The sequence below is a fragment of the Mustela nivalis genome (genome assembly GCF_964662115.1).
Source record: "Mustela nivalis genome assembly, chromosome: Y".
Taxonomy (NCBI): Eukaryota; Metazoa; Chordata; class Mammalia; order Carnivora; family Mustelidae; genus Mustela; species Mustela nivalis.
In genome coordinates this window covers 28,888,877-28,907,620 of record NC_139041.1, presented here as the reverse complement: position 1 = coordinate 28,907,620, position 18,744 = coordinate 28,888,877, and the positions used below count along the sequence as shown (strand labels likewise).

Below are 18,744 nucleotides of genomic sequence, written 5' to 3'. Positions count from 1 at the left end.
TGGGTTATTTATTTTAAAACAAGTTATTTTGTAACAGATTAGCTCTTTATTGGAGCCTAGAATTCACTTGTGAAAATGGACCTCATGTCCTTGTTGAGTAGAGTGTTGACAGTTCATTTTGTAGTAGTTTCTTGGTGATAAGTCTGGCTTTTCTTATTGAATCTGTTTTTGTTACTTACTCAGAATTTAAGCTTTTTGGGGAAAATGTGTGTTTACAAGAATAAGAATTTGTAAGTTTGTCTTAATGATTCAAAAAATTTTTAATACTGTTAATTAGGGTTTTTTTTAATTTAAAAAAGTGTTGCCACTAAATCCCCTTATTTGATTGGATTCAAATAATGTGTTTGTTGAAACTTGCTGCATGTATTATATTTTTTTTTTCCTTTTGGATTATTTGAGTTTATTCTGTGATTCCTTTTTAAATGTTGTGTATGTGTGTTTTAGGCTTAGCTCTTTAGTATTTAAAATTTCCCCTAAATTGTAGCTGGATTCTCTGATTTTTTTATGTGATATGGGATTTTGTTATTGCTCAATTTAAATGTATGATTTCCACAATAATTTTCCATATTACTCTTGCATCATCCAGAATGGGTTTATTTGCCCTCTGTTTTCAAACTTACAGATTTACTTGTTAAGCTATATTATTGGGTATATGGGTTACACATGACTCTTTTAACCTATTTAACTGTAAACTTTTTTTTTTTAAGGAACTACACCCAAAGTGGGACTTGAACTCACAACCCCAAGATTTAAGATCAATCATGCTCTACTGACTGAGCCAGCTACATGCATACCAGGACTTTTACTTCTTAGTGATAATGTTTCTCTTACAACATTAAGAAGTGAATATATTTCAGTACTGGTTGATGCTCCTAGTCATAAATCTGTTTTGTCTAATAATGTAACTACTTGACTTTGTTGTTACTAATTTGCGCTTAATGTAACTACTTGACTTTGTTGTTACTAATTTGCGCTTTCTCCTTTCCTCTTTTTTCCTGTTATGTTTCAAATTACTTCTTATAAAAAGAACATAGACACTTCTAAAATAAATAGCACAGAAAGTTTCTGTTTAATTCTATTACAAATAGTGTGGAAGGAGCCTTTTTATATAATCCAAGGGGAGATTATCATTTAACAGATGTGTTTAATCTCTTCTCTGTTTAGATTTTAAATCTTTTGACACTGTTATATTTTGTATTTTCTACTTGCCTTACATTTCACTTTTGTTTCCATCTCTTTTACTGATTTGTTTGACTGAATTATCACCTTCTTTTTTTTTTAAGATTTTATTTTATTTATTTGACAGAGAGAGATCACAAGTAGGCAGAGAGAGAGAGAGGAGGAAGCAGGTTCCCTGCGGAGCAGAGAGCCCGATGCGAGACTCGATCCTAGGACCCTGAGATCATGACCTGAGCCGAAGGCAGCGGCTTAACCCACTGAGCCACCCAGGCACCCCTATCACCCTCTTTTTAAACACTGGCTTATGAATTAATCATTTCTACTTCTGTTCGTTTAGTTATTATGCTTAAATATTAAAAATGCTTAATTTCATTTCAGGCAGTGGAAGGTCTTTGACCTTCCATTTAAAGATAGGGTATTGTGGGGCACCTGGCTGACTCAGTTGGTTACACATCTGATTCTTTGATTTCATCTTAGGTCATGATCTCACGCTTGTGAGATCAAGCCCCACATCAGGCTCCACAGGAAGCATGGAGTCTGAGATTTTTTCTTGCCCTCTGCTTATACCATGTGCTCTCTTTCTCTCTCACAAAATAAATAAAATCTTTTTAAAAAATTATTTTAAAAATTGGTGAAAAAATCAGATGAGGAATGATTAAGAAATTGACTAAGACATAAGATGAAGAGTATTAAAATTAGATAAATATGATAGGATAATTTTATCCTATTTATAGATAAATAGAAGCTAAATGTAACATTATAAAAGTTATATTATTGAATGGTTTCTGGAGTTATATTGTATGAGAAAAGACTGGAGTATGAAAAACTGGGATGAAGATTTTGCAATATATAGTGACAAAATAGCTTGGTATCTATTCTGTGAATGATATAAAAGTTTTTTTTTTTTTGAAGAATTTATTTATTTATCTGAAAGAGAATGAGAGAGAGGGAGAGCATGAAAGGGGTGTGGGTCAGAGGAAGAGGCAGACTCCTCACCAAGCAGGGAACCCAATGTGGGACCCAATCCCGGAACTCCAGGATCATGACCCGATCTGAAGGCAGTAGCTCAACCAACTAAGCCACTGAGGCTCCCGGTATAAAATTTTTATTACACTTTCATTTTTTAAAATCCAGGTTTAGGAGCGCCTGGGTGGTTAAAGCCTCCACCTTTGGCTCAGGTCATGATTCCAGAGTCCTGGGATCAAGCCCCACATCGGTCTCTCTGCTCAGCAAGGAGCCTGCTTCCCCCTCTATCTGCCTGCTGCTCTGCCTACTTGTGATCTCTGTCGAAGAAATAAATAAAATATTTTTAAAAATAATAATAATAAAAATAAATAAATAAGTCAATAAAATCCAGGTTTAGCTATAATTCTAATAGTTGAAATAAATCTGAAGAAAATGGATTAAGTGATGGTTGTATTTTGGCAAGATTTTCTCACATAATTGTATAATATCACATAGTACGGTATTTTCTTTTTTTTTTTTTTTTTTTTTTAAAGATTTTATTTATTTATTTGACAGAGAGAGATTACAAGTAGGCAGAGAGGCAGGCAGAGATAGAGAGGAGGAAGCAGGCTCCCTGCTGAGCAGAGAGCCCGATGCGGGACTCGATCCCAGGACCCTGAGATCATGACCTGAGCCGAAGGCAGCGGCTTAACCCACTGAGCCACCCAGGCGCCCCAGTACGGTATTTTCACTTAATACTGTAATTCCACAGCATGATTGTAAGGAGACTATATTCACAAAATTATCAAGTTTCCAAGACTTTTGCTAGGCTTAGTATCACATAATTCTTTTGAAAAAATCTCATTCTTATGGATTTTTTCTTTTATTGTTATTTGTTGAAGATTTTTCTTAGCAAGTCATTGGCCACAACCAAAAATTCTTTCTCACTTTTATCAACTTTTTCCATCATTTGTGCATTTACATTTTTGCCTTAAAATATAATTGCCTGGTATTTATTTTATATCGTTACTATGTTTAAGGAATTAATCAGTAAGACTGATTTAACAAAGACATTTTTTGAATGGAACAGTGTATAGTTTATCAGGGAGAAATGTTAGTGATGATTAGCTTGAGTGAACTTTAAGCACCTTTTCTTGTTCATCTGTATTGCTAAGCCATTAATTTTTTAAAATATGTGCAATAGAGACATTTTAACAGATGAGATTTAAAAATTATATATAAACAGTTTTGGGGAACATGGCTGGTTCATTCGGTGGAACAGGAGACTCTTGACATCAGGGTTATGAGTTTGAGCCCTATGTTGGCTGTAGAGATTACTTAAGAATAAATCTTTAAAAAAACAAAACAAAACAAAAAATATGTAAATAACAGGTCTGCTTTTTGTCTTTCTACATCCCCATGACATGCACACATATCACTTTAGAAACCACTGATGCGCTAAATACAGCATTTTAAGACTTCTGCTTTCTTTTGTAGCCATTAAAACTGCTGACACTCAGATCATGAAAGTTCAAATAACTTAAAATAGGTTTCAGTAGATACTAGGAAGGGGGGTGCCTAGGTGGTTCAGTAGGTTAAGCCTTTGCCTTCAGTTTGGGTCATGATTTAGGTTCCTGGGATTGAGCCCTGCACCAGGCTCTCTGCTTAGTAGGGAGTCTGCTTGCCCAGCCCCCTCTACCAGCCTCTTTTCCTGCTTGTGATCTCTCTTTGTCAAATAAATAAAATCTTAAAAAAATAAAAAGTGAGCTAAAACTCAATAGATATATAAAACAACTAAGCAAACTATTAATAGAAACTAGAGGGATAGAAATACTCTTTTGTTTTTTCAGTAAGTTGGAAAATTTTAAAGTAGTAATAATGTCCAGTGCTTATTAGGTGTTAAGGAAATAGGTACTTTTATGGGTAAAAGTGTATAAAGCATATAAATTAACAGCCTTTTGTAGAGAGCAACTATTAACAATAGGAAGTTTTTACATGTACAGAATTTTCTGATTCACATTACATTACTCATATTTTCTTGTGGAAATATCTGCCAACATGTAAGCAACAGTAAGAAAACACTGAATGTGCTGAGTTTATTACAGCATTGTGTAATAAAATATGGAGAAAAATGTAAGCAATATTTCTTTCATTGAACTTAGGTAAATAATACCTTATCCATAACAAACTCCCTCTACCTACAGAGCAAATTATAGAAGTTATTTTATTTTTCAGAAATCTAATGGGATGTTAATGTCTCTTAATGATTTCCGTTTACTAGAGAGAAGTAACCCTTCCAAGAGACATTAATGTTAATGTTGGTAAGGTAAAGAGTTAGTTACATAAATTGCAGACTTACTTAACCTGAGGACTTCATTTGGTTGGTATGTTAAGGTAGTAACACCATTTTAAGGGATTTCTTTGGTATTTACATTCAGTAACACACACATACACTCATGTGACTAACCATTAACCTGAATTTTTTTTTTTTTTTTTTTTAAGTTATCTCTGCATCCAACTTGGGACTGAACTCATAACCCTGTGATCAAGACTTGCATGCTTTACCAACTGAGCCAACCAGGAACCCCTATCCTATTAGCCTGATTTCTAAACAGGTGTTACCAGTAACACAGAAGCCTCTCAAAAGTCCCCTTCCCAGTCAGTTACTTCGCTTTTTCCAAGAAGGAACCACTGTTCTGACTTTTATCACCATTGCTAATTTGTGAACTTTAAATGAATTGCCATAATAATACATATTTTGTGGATGTGGCTGTAATATAATTAACTTTTGTACCCACTTACACACATGGCTTTTATGAACCTGTGATAGTTCTTCTGTTGATTCTTCTGGAATTCCTGGCTACATCATACCTAAATTAGAAGTTTGATTATAATTATGCATTTGTTTATCTTACCTATTCCATTGGTTAGCAGTTTCCAGTCTTCTAGTAGTGTTAAGGGTTTCTATGTTTTATTTCTGACTGCATTGTGAGAACGTAGTATTTTCTCCTTAAGTTTAACATGATGTTTTACTTCTGAATACTAACATTATTCTTCATTGATGTGGATTGATTTGTATTGTAGAAACACTTCTGTGGTAGATTGGTTTTGAAATTCTGCATATTTGCACAGATACATACTCACATTTTTACTGTTCTCTTTTAGTCCATTGGAATGCATATTTTGGCTTTTTTTAATTGAAAAAAATAGTTGAATTTTAACTTTTCAGTATTCAGAATATCAGAGCTTTTCTTTTTCAGTTGTTAATGTAGTCTCTTTGGCTCCATTTCTTAAATAACCATACTTTGTTAAGGAGTTTATATATGTGTGTTACTCTTTCATGTGATGAATCACATTTGCAAATACTGGACCTCCATTAGTAATGGAGTTTGAGATTTTTGAGATTGGTTTGGATTATTTTGTTAGGTTTTGATTTTGGTGATTTACTAGTTTTGCAAAGGGTATTGTGGAAGACTTTTTCTCATGCTGTAGAATACATCCTATAGTTTTATAATTACATGTTTTTGGAACTTATACAAAAAAATTCCTTAATTTTTTAATTGAAACTATGTGGTTTCAAGGTGTTTGAAATGCTAACAGTAGCAACTTAACTTTTTTTCCTTTTTTTTGAATGAGTGCTTAATTTTCTGTCTTTCCTTAGGTTAATACTAGTAACTTGCATTTCCCAATAGATTTTATTTTATTATTTTTTTTTTTTTAAGATTTTATTTATTCATTAAGCAGGCAGAGAGGCAGCCAGAGAGAGAGGAAAGGAAGCAGGCTCCCCGCCAAGCAGAGAGCCGGACGTGGGGCTCCATCCCAGGACTCTGGGATCATGACCTGAGCCGAAGGCAGAGGCTTCAACACACTGAGCCACCCAGGCACCCCTCCCAATAGATTTTAAATTCATTTTCTCATATTAGCATGTAATAAATAATATCTTATAAGCAATTTTAAAAGTTTATGATTATTTTTCTTTTTTACTTTAAAATTCCTGTTTGTGCTTTCCAGTTTAATTCCCTCTTTAGTTTACTATCTGTTAGTTTCTTTTCTTTTCTTTTTTTTTTTTTAATTTGACAGGCAGAGAGAGAGGGGGAAGCAGGCTCCCTGCTGAGCAGAGAGCCTGACGCGGGGCTCGATCCCATGACTCCGGGATCATGACCCGAGCCGAAGGCAGAGGCTTTAACCCACTGAGCTACCCAGGTGCCCCTATGTGTTAGTTTCTTGTGTCTCTTTGTACTCCATGCCAGAAAAAAATGAAGTTTGGATTTAACAAGAACAATATATTTAGCTGCTTCCTAAGCTTTGCTAAGGAGAATTACTGTCATTAAAAAAAAAAAAAAAAAAATGCTTGCTGTTAGTTGACTCAGCTTTTTACCATTTATACTTTCTCCTGTGAAAAATTCTGTCATGAGCAATTTTACTTCTCTGTAAATTCCAGCAAATTAGGTGACTTTACTAATCTTGTGTTCTGAGCAAGGATTAAAGTTATATTAAAAGGCATTCATTTGGGAGACCATCAGAAAAATGACTCTTGTGTATATATTACCAAAGCATATGGTTTATAAAAAGCAATGTGTTAAGAAATTCACATTGAAACTTGCCCAGAAGAAAGAACATAAAAATATCTAGGAATCATGAGCTCTAAATTATAAGTTTAGCCATTAACATAATTAACATAGAAGAAATCTTTTTTTTTTTACATATTTGTACTTAGTTGGTTAACATACAGTATGTCATTAGTTTCAGATTAGTTCTCAATACTTGACCAGTTGCATATAATACATAGTACTCATCACGTCACATGCAGTCCTTAATGCCCATGACCCAGTTACCCCATCCCAGCTACCCTTAGTTTGCTTCCTATTGCTAATAGTCTGTTAGGGCTTTTCCCTCTTTTCTGATTTCATCTTATTTTTCTCTCCTGCTATGATTGTCTCTTCTGTTTCTTAAATTCCATGTGAGTGAAATCATGTAATTGTCTTTCTCTGATTGACTTGTGTCAATTTCCATCCACCTCTTTGTAAATGGTAAGTTTACTTTTACATCAACTTTTTGATAACTGGGTGAATACTGCATTGCATATATATAAACATACCACATCTTCTTTATCCATGACATAGAAGAAATCTTGCTAAACACTTGACTTTGCAAGGTGTGTTTTGTTTGTTTTTGTGTATTTCCTGGATTTTCTCTCTTAATTTTCCTTCAGTTTGTAATTTTCAACTGTGAATTCTTCTCAGGAAGCTCTTGATCTTAATATTTATAGTCTGTGTCAGAATTTTCAAGATCATGATCTTTGCAACTGCAGGAAGGCAGTCCTACATTGAATGTGCAGTAAATATTAGGTTTAAGGTAAAATATTTTCAGGTGTTTGATAATCATACTAAATATTTGGGTTTGGTCATCTAAGTTTTAGACTCTTGGTTTTCTGATTTGTTCTGCTTGTCTTCAAATTCAGCTCCTATCTACGTTTTATTTCTATAAAGACCTTGGTAATTTCACTTAAATCATCAGACCAAATTCTTGTACATTTACTTCTCCAATTGTGGGACCTCTTTGGAGTATACCATTGTAGAACATATGTGTACCACTAGTATGTTCCTTTAAGAACATGTTTTTATTCTTGATTGTTGGAGGGAAGTGGCAGTTCTAACTCAAGAAAGGTTACTAAAGTAAGGTATAATTTTTGAAGTATAAAAAAATTTTTTTTCTGCTTTTCTTTTTTTTTTTAAAGATTTATTTGAGAGAGGGAGAGCCTGAGATAGAGCATAAGAAAAAGTGAGAGCACAAGCGGAGGGGAGAGTTTGAGGGTACGGGGGAAATTACCAGTCAAGTGCATTGTTGAACAATGAAATGGTCAAGTTAGTAAAAACAGTTCAAGTAGGCAGTCCTTCTCAGTGTAAACTGTATATTAGTAAAGGCATATGATATAAAATTTTTGTTGACTTTTATAGTTGGAAGGGTTGAATTAGTAGTTGCCTTTATAGAATAAAACTCTAGCGCAACCCATTAGTTAATGGTAGTTTTCACTGTGTGAACTCTAATTTCTTCCTTTTTATTGTTTTAATTCAGTTTTGTATGGCATATATGGCTGGTTATATGAACCAGTCACTGTTACTGAACCCTTAAGTCACTGGCATTAGTATCCTCTTTATGTAAATATTTGTGCATTAATTTCCTCTGTTGATCATAGTTGACTAGGCAAAGCACCTTATCAGACCTCACCTCCCAGAGAATCCAGGATGTCGAATGTCAAAGTAGAAGTGGTAAGGAAGCACAAAAAGCTAATTTAAAGAATGAAATCCTGTCAAGTTATGCTGCAAAATTGAATGACAGCATCTTTGTCTCTTAGTTTGTGTTAATATTGGAGAACATTCTGAGTTTTGGAGAACTGATGAAGTTTTCTGAGCAGGGTATGTTATGATGTAAATAGTGCTTTGGGATGGTTAGTCTTCCTCCAGATCACAGGAATGTTTCACTGTTTGTCCTTCACCCTTTACCCTTTCTTGAAATAAGATTTCTAGTTGTTTTGTTTTGTTTTGTTTTGTTTTTTGGTGGGAATGACAGAAACAAGCAAAGCCATTTGAGAGGCTGTTTTCATCGCCAGGGATCAGGAAATAAGGATCTGTGATTAAATAGCAATCATACAAATACAAGAAAGGGACATAGAATCAAGAAGTTGTAGGAAAAGGAATGGACAAGGTCAGACATCTCAAATGATAGGAAAGAAAGAAGAGGCCGTCTTGCTGTGGTCAAGAGGAAGCTGGGTTTTATCCAAATGAAAATGTTCAGCTGACAGTCTGGTATTAGGCCCTACTTGAGTATGTAGGTTTGAGGAATCATCTCTGCCACTAATAGTCGAAACTGTGGGATTAAAGACCAAGCAGAAGAAAACAGAGCTGATTGCACAACCTAAGCTGCTATAAGCGATGGAAGGAGACAGAGTAGCAAAGAGATGTGAAGGTGGGAAGAAAACTTTTGTCACTTAAAAAAAAAAACTGAGGAAGGAGAGAATTCAAAATTGACGAAATTAGCTCCCAAACTTTAGTAGAAATGCCAAGGAGGATGAGTTGAGAAAAATGTTATTCTTCAGGTTTAACCCTCCCTCTGCCTTCTGGATTTATTGAGATATGATTGACATAAAATTAAGTCAGTTTAAGGTTATGGTGAGATAACTTGATAATGTGTTTATGTTGTGAAATTATTACTTTAGTAAGCTTAGTTAACACTTCTATGTTCATCACTTGAATATGTGATTTTTAAATTTGTGATGAGAAAACATTAGTATTTACTCTCAGCAACCTTCCTCAGATTCCATATATGTCACAATTGGCAGGATTTCTTCCCTTTTCATAACTGAATGACATACTGTTGAATATATATAGAGCACATTTTGCCTGTTCACCAATTGTTGGACACTTAAATATCTGGGCTGTTGTATCTAACACTTTAATGTAAAAAGGACAGCAGATATCTCTTTGGTATAATGAACTCATTTCTTCTGGATATATAAAGCCACACTGGGATTGTTGGATCATATGGTAATTTTAATTTTTGAGGGGGCCCCATACTATTTACCACAGTGGTTATACCAGTTTACATTCCTACCACAATATACAAGGAAGTGTTTCCTTTCCTCCATATTCCTGTCATCTCTTTTTTTTCTTGATAATAGCCATTGTAACAGATATGACAGGATTATCTTATTGTGGTTTTTATTTCCATTTGCCTCTCTAGTGATGTTGTACATGTACATGTACCACTTGTATGTCTTTGACAAAATGTCAGTTTCTTTGTCTGTTTTTCAGTTAGATTGTTTTATGTGGGTATTTTTTTACTTTTGACTAGTATGAGTTATTGTGTGTATGTGTGTGTGTGTGTGTGTGTGTGTGTGTTTGGATATTAGCCCCTTACCAGATTTTTATTTGCAAGCATTTTCTTCAGTTCCATAGGTTGCCATTTATGTTCATGTTTCATGTTAAAGGACTGGTGCATAGGGCGCCTGGGTGGCTCAGTGGGTTAAGCCTATGCCTTCGACTCAGGTCATGATCCCAGGGTCCTGGGATCGAGCCCCGCATCAGGCTCTCTGCTCGGCAGGGAGCCTGCTTCCCTCTCTATCTCTGCCTGCCTCTCTGCCTACTTGTGATCTCTGTCTGTCAAATAAATAAATAAATCTTTAAAAAAAAAAAAAAAGACTGGTGGAGAACCGCTTTTTAGTTTTATATATCCCATTTGTTTATTTTGGCTTTTTTTGTTTGTGCCCCCTTTTTTTTTTCTTTTGGTAATACCATTTTTAAGTCCAGTGTCAAAGACCAATGTCAGTGTCCTTTTTTGCTCTAGAAGTTTTAGGATTTCAGGGCTTCTTTTATTTATTTATTTGTTTATTTGTTTATTTATTTATTTGACAGAGATCACAAGTAGGCAGAGAGGCAGGCAGAGAGGGGTGGGGAGAAGCAGGCTCCCTGCTGAGCAGAGAGCCTGATGTGGGGCTCGATCCCAGGACCTTGGGATCATGACCTGAGCTGAAGGCTTAACCCACTGAGCCACCCAGGTACTTCGATTTCAGGGCTTCTATTTAAGTCTTCAGTCCATTTCAAGTTAATTTTTGGGAATGGTATAAGATAGGAGTCCTGTTTCACTCCTCACATGTGATCATCTAGTTTTTTCAACAGTATTTGAAGAGGCGGTCCTTACCCTATGGAGTATTGTTGCCTCCCTTCTACATTGTTACTTGACTGCGCGAGTTGCTTTCTGGGCTCTTGATTCTTGAGTGATTCCACAGAAATTTCAGAATTGTTTTTTCTGTTACTGTGACAGTTACCATTGGAAATTAATAGAATTTCATTGAACCCAAAGGTGGCTTTGGGCCATATAGACATTTTGTAATATAATTCTTCCTGTACATTAACACGTATCTTTGCTTCTTTTTTTACTTATAAAAATGCTAATTCTTTGTGCTTTTTTTAATAAAGATTTTATTTAATCATTTGAGAGAGAATATGAGCCATGGGGAGGGCCACTGGGAGAGGGAGAAGCACATTTTGTGCCCAGCGTGCAGCCTGACTCAGGCCTGGACTTGGGGCTTGATCCCTGATCCCAGACCCTGAGATCATGACGTGAGCTGAGGTCAGATGCTTAACCAGCTGAGCCACCCAGGCACCCCATATCTTTCATTTATTTTGTCTTCAATTTCTTTTATCAACTTGCACTTTGTACTACTTCTTTTTTCCTCTTTTTTTTATTCTGTTATAAATAGTATTGTTTTTGCTATTCATTTTCAGATAGTACATTTTTTTTTTTTAAAGATTTTACTTATTTATTTGACAGACAGAGACCACAAGCAGGCAGAGAGGCAGGCAGAGAAAGAAGGGGGAAGCAGGCTTCTTGCTGAGCAGAGAGCCTGATGTGGGGCTCGATCCCAGGACCCTGAGATCATGACCGGAGCCGAAGGCAGAGGCTTAACCCACTCAGCCACCCAGGCGCCCCTTCAGATAGTACATTATTAATGAATAGAAACCTAAATGATTTTTGTACTTTGATTTTGTATCCTGTTTCACGGTGCTGATTAGATCTAACAGGGTTTTTTGTTTTTACTTTTTATAATACACAAAAAATTGTATCTTCTGCAATAGAAATAGTTTTACTTTTCTCTAATTTCAATTTTCTCTCCTTTTTTAAAATTATTTGAGAGAGTACATGAGCATGGGGGAGTGACACTGGGAAAAGAGACACCTTGCTGAGCAGGGAGGCAGATGTCAGGCTTCATCCCAGGAACCTGGGATCATGACCTGAGCCAAAGGCAGATGCTTCACTGCTCAGCCATCCAAATGCCCCTTTTATTACAATTCTGATGCTTTTTATTTTTTTCATCTTAACCTAATGGATTTAGCTAGGAATTCTAGTACTATGTTGAATGGAGGGTTAATTGTTGGCATTTTTATGCCTAATCACTGAGAAGAATCTTTTTAGTATTCCACCACTGAAGATACTAGTTGTGGACTTGGTGTGTATGATTTTTTTTTTTTCAAGGATATTCTTTTTTTTTTTTTTTTTTTTTAATTTTTTATAAACATATATTTTTATCCCCAGGGGTACAAGTCTGTGAATCACCAGGTTTATGGTGTGTATGATTTTTATCCTCCAATTTTTAATGTGGTGTGGTGTATCATATTAATTGACTTTTTTATGTTGAGACATCCTTGGATCCCAAGGATTAGATAACACTTTTATGGTTTATAATCCTTTTAATGTGCTGTTGAATTCAGTTTGCTAGAATTTTATTGAGAAATTTCTCATTTGAATATACATCAGGGGTAAAGAAAGGTCTGTAGTTTTCCCTTTCTTGTTTTGTCCTTATTTAGCTTAACATGAGGGTGACAGTGGCCTTGCAAAATGAGTTTGGGAATGTTCTCTTAAGCTTTTTGGAAGAGTTTGAGGACCGATGTTAATTTTTCTTTCTTAATGCTCAGTAGAATTTGTCTACCCAAACCATCTGGTCCTGGACTTTTCTGTGTTGGAAGGTTTTATTTACTGGATCAGTCTCCTTAGTTGTACTTGGTCCTTTTAGACTTCAGGCTTTAGTCTTAGGAAAGTATATGTATATATGTATGTGTCTAGGGCTGTATACCTTTCTTGCTGGTTTTGTTTTCTGGATATTTTGTAGTTCCTTGTTACTTTTTTCCTGTTTTTTGGCTTTTCTTTGGCAGCTGATTCTTTTCAATATTGGTAAGCTTTCATTCGGTTAATCTTTTGTATCTACTGTAGTTTTTTATTTCGTGTTTGTTTAAGATCTGATAATCTATTTTAAACTGCTAAAGGGGCACCTCAAAGCTCAATCAGTGTAATGTCAATAAACTGATAAAAACTTACACTGATGGCTTATGGAAACTATCCTTTTACCCCCTTCTCAAATTTTATGGGTTTGTTGTCACTTTTACCTTTTTCATATTATGTATTGAGTAACAGACTGTAGCTGTAGTTATTTTTAATACTTTGTCCTTTAACTTCTATTAGAGTTAATACTTGAACTTTTGATTTTTCAGATTTTGAGCATTTTACTGAACTACATTGTATATTCATGCTTTTGTACTATTAATTGCCTGTTACTAATGACCTATTGATTACTTTCATTTTGGCCTAAAGAATTCCTTTTAGCATTTCTTGTGAGAGATCTGGAGGGCATTGAACTCCCTAAGTTTTTATTTATTAGGGCAAGCCTTTATCTTTCTTTCATTTCTAAAGTACAGTTTGGCTAGTTATGTATTCTTGGTTGGTAATTTTTTTTCGCACTATAAATGTAGTATTGTAACCTCTCTAACTTGCAGTATTTCTGCTGATTAAAAAAAAAAAGAAAAGTCCGCTTAAGGCCTATTTGAGGTTCCCTTATGTAAGTGAATTTTTTTTTTCTGTTCTGCTTTTACAGTCCTTTCTCTTTAATTTTAGACAGTTGTATTATGTCTTGGAGAAGATTGGGGTTGAAATTAATGTGTTTTGGGTTTTTTTTTTTAAGATTTTATTTATTTATTTGACAGAGATCACAATTAGAGAGGCAGGCAGAGAGAGAGGAGGAAGCAGGATGCCAGCTGAGTGGAGAGCCCGACATGGGTCTCGATCCCAGGACCCTGGGATCATGACCAGAGCTGAAGGCAGAGCCTTTAACCCACTGAGCCACCCAGGTCCCCTAATGTGGGTTTTTATGACCTTCTTAAACTTGTATCCATAGCTCCAGAGTTTAAGATACTAAACCAGCTTAAATCAGCTTCTCCCTCTTCTTTCTCTGTCTTTTCTGGAGCTCCAGTAATGTATAGGTTATTTTCCTCAAAGGTATCTAGTATTTATGTAGGCTATCTTCACCCTTTTTTCTTTTTTCTTTTTTTCTAAGTAGATAATATCAAAAGTGATCTTCTGTTCCATGTAATTCTTATACTTAATCTCATTTGTTCTTTTTGTTTTTATGTAGTCTCCACATCCAGTGTGGGGCCCAACACAGGGCTTGAACACAACCCTGTAATCAGAACCTGAGCTGAGATCAAGAGTCAGGAACTTAACTGACTGAGCCATCCAGGCGCCCTTTGATCCAGTTTGTTCTTAATGCTTTCTGCGTTATTTTTCATTTCATTCATGTACAGTTAACCCTGGAACAACAGGGAGATTGTGGGTACTGTCAGAATCTGTGTATAACTTCTGACTCCCCCAAAAAAATCAGCTGTTAATAGCCTACTGTTGACCAGAAACCTTCCCAATAATAGAATCAATTAATATATTTTGTAGGTTTTATGTGTTACACACTGGATTCTTACAGTAAACTAAACTACAAAAGAAAGATGTTGTTAAGAAATTCATAAGAGAAAATACATTTATAGTACTGTAAAAAAATTTGTGACTAAATTTGCATATTAGTGGACTTCTATAGTTTAAACCCTATTGTTAGTGGACTAAATTTGCATTTTAGTGGACCTGTATAGTTTAAACCCTATTGTATTCTTCAACTCCAGTATATGTAGTTCTTTTTTATGATCCTTTTCTTTTAAACTTATTTTTTTCATGTATTATTTTTCTTTTTAATATTTATTTGAGAGTGAGTGAGAATGAGAAGGGGAGGTCAGAGAAGAAGCAGACCCCCTGCTGAGCAGGGAGACTCAATACCAGGTCTCCAGGGGCAACTGTAGTATTGTAGCTACAGCTACAAGCTGGGGGACTCAATTCCAGGACTCCAGGATCATGACATGAGCTAAAGGCAGTCACTCAACCAATGAGCCACTCAGGCACTCGCAGGTATTATTTTTCTGATTTTGTTGACTTTCTTTTTTTTTTTTTTTTCTTTTAAGATTTATTTATTTATTTGACAAATCACAGATAGGCAGAGAGGGAGGCAGGGAGTGGGGGTAGGGGGAAGCAGATTCCTGGCTGAGCAGAGAGCCCTACGCAAGCAGGTACCAGGACCCTGAGATCATGACCTGAGGTGAAGGCAGAGGCTTTAACCCATTGAGCCACCCACGCACCCCCACTTTGTGTTTTCTTGTAGCTTACTGAATTTTCTTAAAATAACTGTTTTAATTACTTTATGATAAATTGCAGATCTTCATGACTTTGGAGTTGATGAATAGAAAATTATTGTGTTCCCTTGATGAGGTTCTGTATCTTTGATTTTTCATATTCCTTGAAGTCTTACATTGTTGTCGTCACATTTGAGAATGTCATCTCTAGTCTTTACTTCTTGGTGGCCTTGGTAGAGAAGTACCTTCTTTAGCCCTGTTAGGAATTCAGGCTGCTTCATTTCTTTTCAGTGGATATGCCTGCTCCATAATTGTTACTGCCCCTTTTTTTTTACCGCCAGAAATCTTAATTTTGTGCTTCTCTCAGTCCTGTAAAGTGAGGCTGGGTACTGATGGTCTCAGGTTTGCTTTTCCTAGGAAAGGAGGTGCTGAATCCTCAAGTTTGTTTGGTTTCTCCCAGTGTTACTAGTCAAGCTTGCTCTTAGAGCAGTACGCACACAGGTAGCCATGGGATGGGGGCATATGCAGGTAAGCCAAATAGACGTGGGAGTGTCCTTGCTAGTTGGTAGAATCCACAGGCAAGGCGTCTCCAGCATCTTGTGGGTAAGTTCCTTGATGGAATTTTGAAGCAGTTAGCAGATTGCATGCCATTTGTACCCTCCTTCCAAGAGCCCGCCTGTTCTTAGTAGCATGCTTTTTGCTCCCTAGTCATGAAGCACAGTTCAGTAGTCTGGATAGGATAAGAAAAATGGGACTCTGGTGGTGTCCAGCACAGCTAGGGAATCCAGGCACTCACAGGCTTTTATTTTCTCCCTAAGGAGGAGACACAGGCCTGGCAGGGCTTTCTTCTTGTGGAGTAGTGCTGCCTAAGACGAGGGGTGATTTGAGTGAAGTGAAACTATTCCTCTCACTCGTTCCATTTCATTCAGTCTCCATTTTCTTTTTTTTCCCCTCCGGATCGCTCTAACTTTTCCACTGGACTCTTAGACTCCACTCTCATCTCTTGGTGTTTTTGAAGGCAAGGACAGTAGAAAAATCTTACTCCAGCATGACAATCCAGTTTGAATTTTACTGAGCTAATGAGATTGATTCTGGGGATACTTGAAGATACTTAAAGTACTAAATCATTTTTATTCCATCCTTAACTGGTATAATTTCATGTTGTTTTACTTAATTTTGTTTATAGAATTATTTGTTTTTATTTTATTTATTTATTCATTTATTTATTTATTTATTTATTTTTAGATTTTATTTATTTATTTATTTATTTGACAGAGAGAAATCACAAGTAGTCAGAGAGGCAGGCAGAGAGAGAGAGACGGAAGCAGGCTCCCTGCTGAGCAGAGAGCCCAATGCGGGACTCGATCCCAGGACCCTGAGATCATGACCTGAGCCGAAGGCAGCGGCTTAACCCACTGAGCCACCCTGGCGCCCCGTGTTTATAGAATTATTAAAGTTTGTCCTTTCATATGGTATTTTTTGAAAATGGGAAAAGAAGTAAAAAGCCAGAGAGTTTGGGGAGAGAAAACAGTGACAACTTATTTAGACCAATAATATTTTCCATTTTTTTTGTGGTTAAAAAATATTTACTAATGTAATCTTTTTTTTCTTTTTTAATATAGCCTTATGTTGTCTTTTTTGTTTTAAGATTTTATTTATTTATTTGACAGAGATCACTAGTAGGCAAAGAGGCAGGCAGAGAGAAAGGAGGAAGCAGGCTCCCTGTGGAACAGAGAGCCAGATGCGGGGCTTGATCCCAGAACCCTGGGATCATGACCTGAGCCAAAGACAGAGGCTTAACCCACTGAGCCACCCAGGCGCCCCAAACAGTAGTATTTCTTGAAATGAATTGGATAGTTCTGAGAGATGACATTGTTTGGAAATTATATAAACTTAATCAAGTAGAAGAAAACCAAAACCAAGTAAATTGTCTTACGGAGACCGAAATCTATGTTAGGTATATGTTTGGGTGAATGACGAAAGAGACAGAAACAGATTTGGGGTGGTGGGAGAGAGGAGGGAAAGTTGACTAAAGGGAAAATATGAGGATAATGCAGAGTAGTTAGGATTAGATATTAGAGAACTGTCAGCTAAGAAGCTTGAATTTTATTTGGAATGAACAGGAAGCTGTTAAAACATTTATCAATATAGACCTGACAACATTTAAATTATGCTTTAAAAAAATTTTTTTTTGGTATGAGCCAAAATGAAGTCACTTTTTTTTTTTAAAGGCTTTTTGAAAAATGAACAAATAATGTATTGTTTGCTTCAGGGGTTCAGGTCTGTGAATCACCATGCTACACCAATCAGAGCACTCACCATAGCACATACCCTCCCAGTGTCCATAACCCAGCCACCCTTTCCCTCGCCCCTACCCCCTCAGGAGCCCTCAGGTTGTTTCCTGAGATATAGAGTATCTTGTGGTTTGTCTCCCTGCCAATCCCATCTTGTTTCATTTTTTCCCTCACTACCCCACCCCAACCCCTTGCCCTTGCCTCTCAAATTTCTCATATCAGAGAGATCATATAACTGTCTTTCTGATTACTTACAGAAAATTCATTTTTACATGTGTTAAAATTTACCCATTGTGTCTTAATTAGATACAGTAGAGTATCAGATATGAAAGTGATTCTTTTTTTTTTTTTAAGATTTTATATATTTATTTGACAGACAGAGATCACAAGCAGGCAGACAGGCAGGCAGAGAGAGGGAGAGGTGGAAGCAGGCTCCCTGCAGAGCAGAGAGCCCAATGTGGGACTCGATCCCAGGACCCTGAGATCATGACCTGAGCTGAAGGCAGCGGCTTAACCCACTGAGCCACCCAGGCACCCTGAAAGTGATTGTCTTGAAGAAAGAGGTTTATGGGGCATCTGCCTGGCTGAGTTTGTTAAGCAGCTGTCTGGAACCCCACATTAGGCTCCCTGCTCAGTGGGGAGTCTACTTCTCCCTCTGCCTATTATCCCACTTTTGCGTGTGCTCTCTTTCTCAAATAAATAAAGTTTTTTTTTTTAAAAAGGAGGCTTATACTCAAAACCATGAGAAGAGAAAGAGTGAGGAATGTCATACGGTGAAGGAGCAAAAGGGAAGGACTATCATTAGTTAGGAGAGGGGGGAGAAGCATGGCCCAGGGACCTTTATTAGGAAGGAATAGGCAAGGTATGGTAGATACGCTAAATTTAAGATTGGATAGTTCAAATAATTTCCAATCTTATTTTATGGTAGGAGAAATATTGACGTGGTATGTAAAGTTGGTGTTTGAGTATGTGGCTCTGATTAGTTGATTAGTATTCTGATGGTGCACTTACGGGGAACATTTGCTGTCTATAGGATTTAACAAGCCCTAGAAATAGCTGTGCTCTTCCAGATCAAGGCACCAAATGACAAAGCAAGAAGAATACAGAAAATAAGAAGTTATTGTCAGTACACTGCATTACTTGAAATTTTAACAGATGTACATTTTGTGTGTCATTAGCAAAAGTTATAAAGATTATAAACTAATAGCCCTTTTGAAGGTGAGTTAGAAAGTGAGAAAGTGAAGTTAAGAAAACCTGTTAGGAAGCTTAGCTAATACTCCTAACATAAGTAAATCATGGTCCCTGATGTCTTTTTGTTCCTTTTGTGT

At 36.2% G+C, this 18,744-nt stretch overlaps 1 protein-coding gene across 36 annotated transcripts in view; it reads left to right on the top strand.

Moving 5' to 3' along the window:
* LOC309856861 (zinc finger X-chromosomal protein-like) overlaps positions 1–18,744 on the top strand; it is a 62,799-nt gene that overhangs the window by 18,578 nt on the left and 25,477 nt on the right. The window contains exon 1 of one of the 36 annotated variants that reach the window (XM_082718606.1): positions 8,326–8,393. The exons of the other annotated variants lie outside the window; for them this stretch is intronic. The gene's annotated coding sequence lies outside the window, so the exon portion shown is untranslated. Of the gene's footprint in view, positions 1–8,325; positions 8,394–18,744 lie in introns of those variants that run through there. 36 annotated transcript variants of the gene reach the window in all.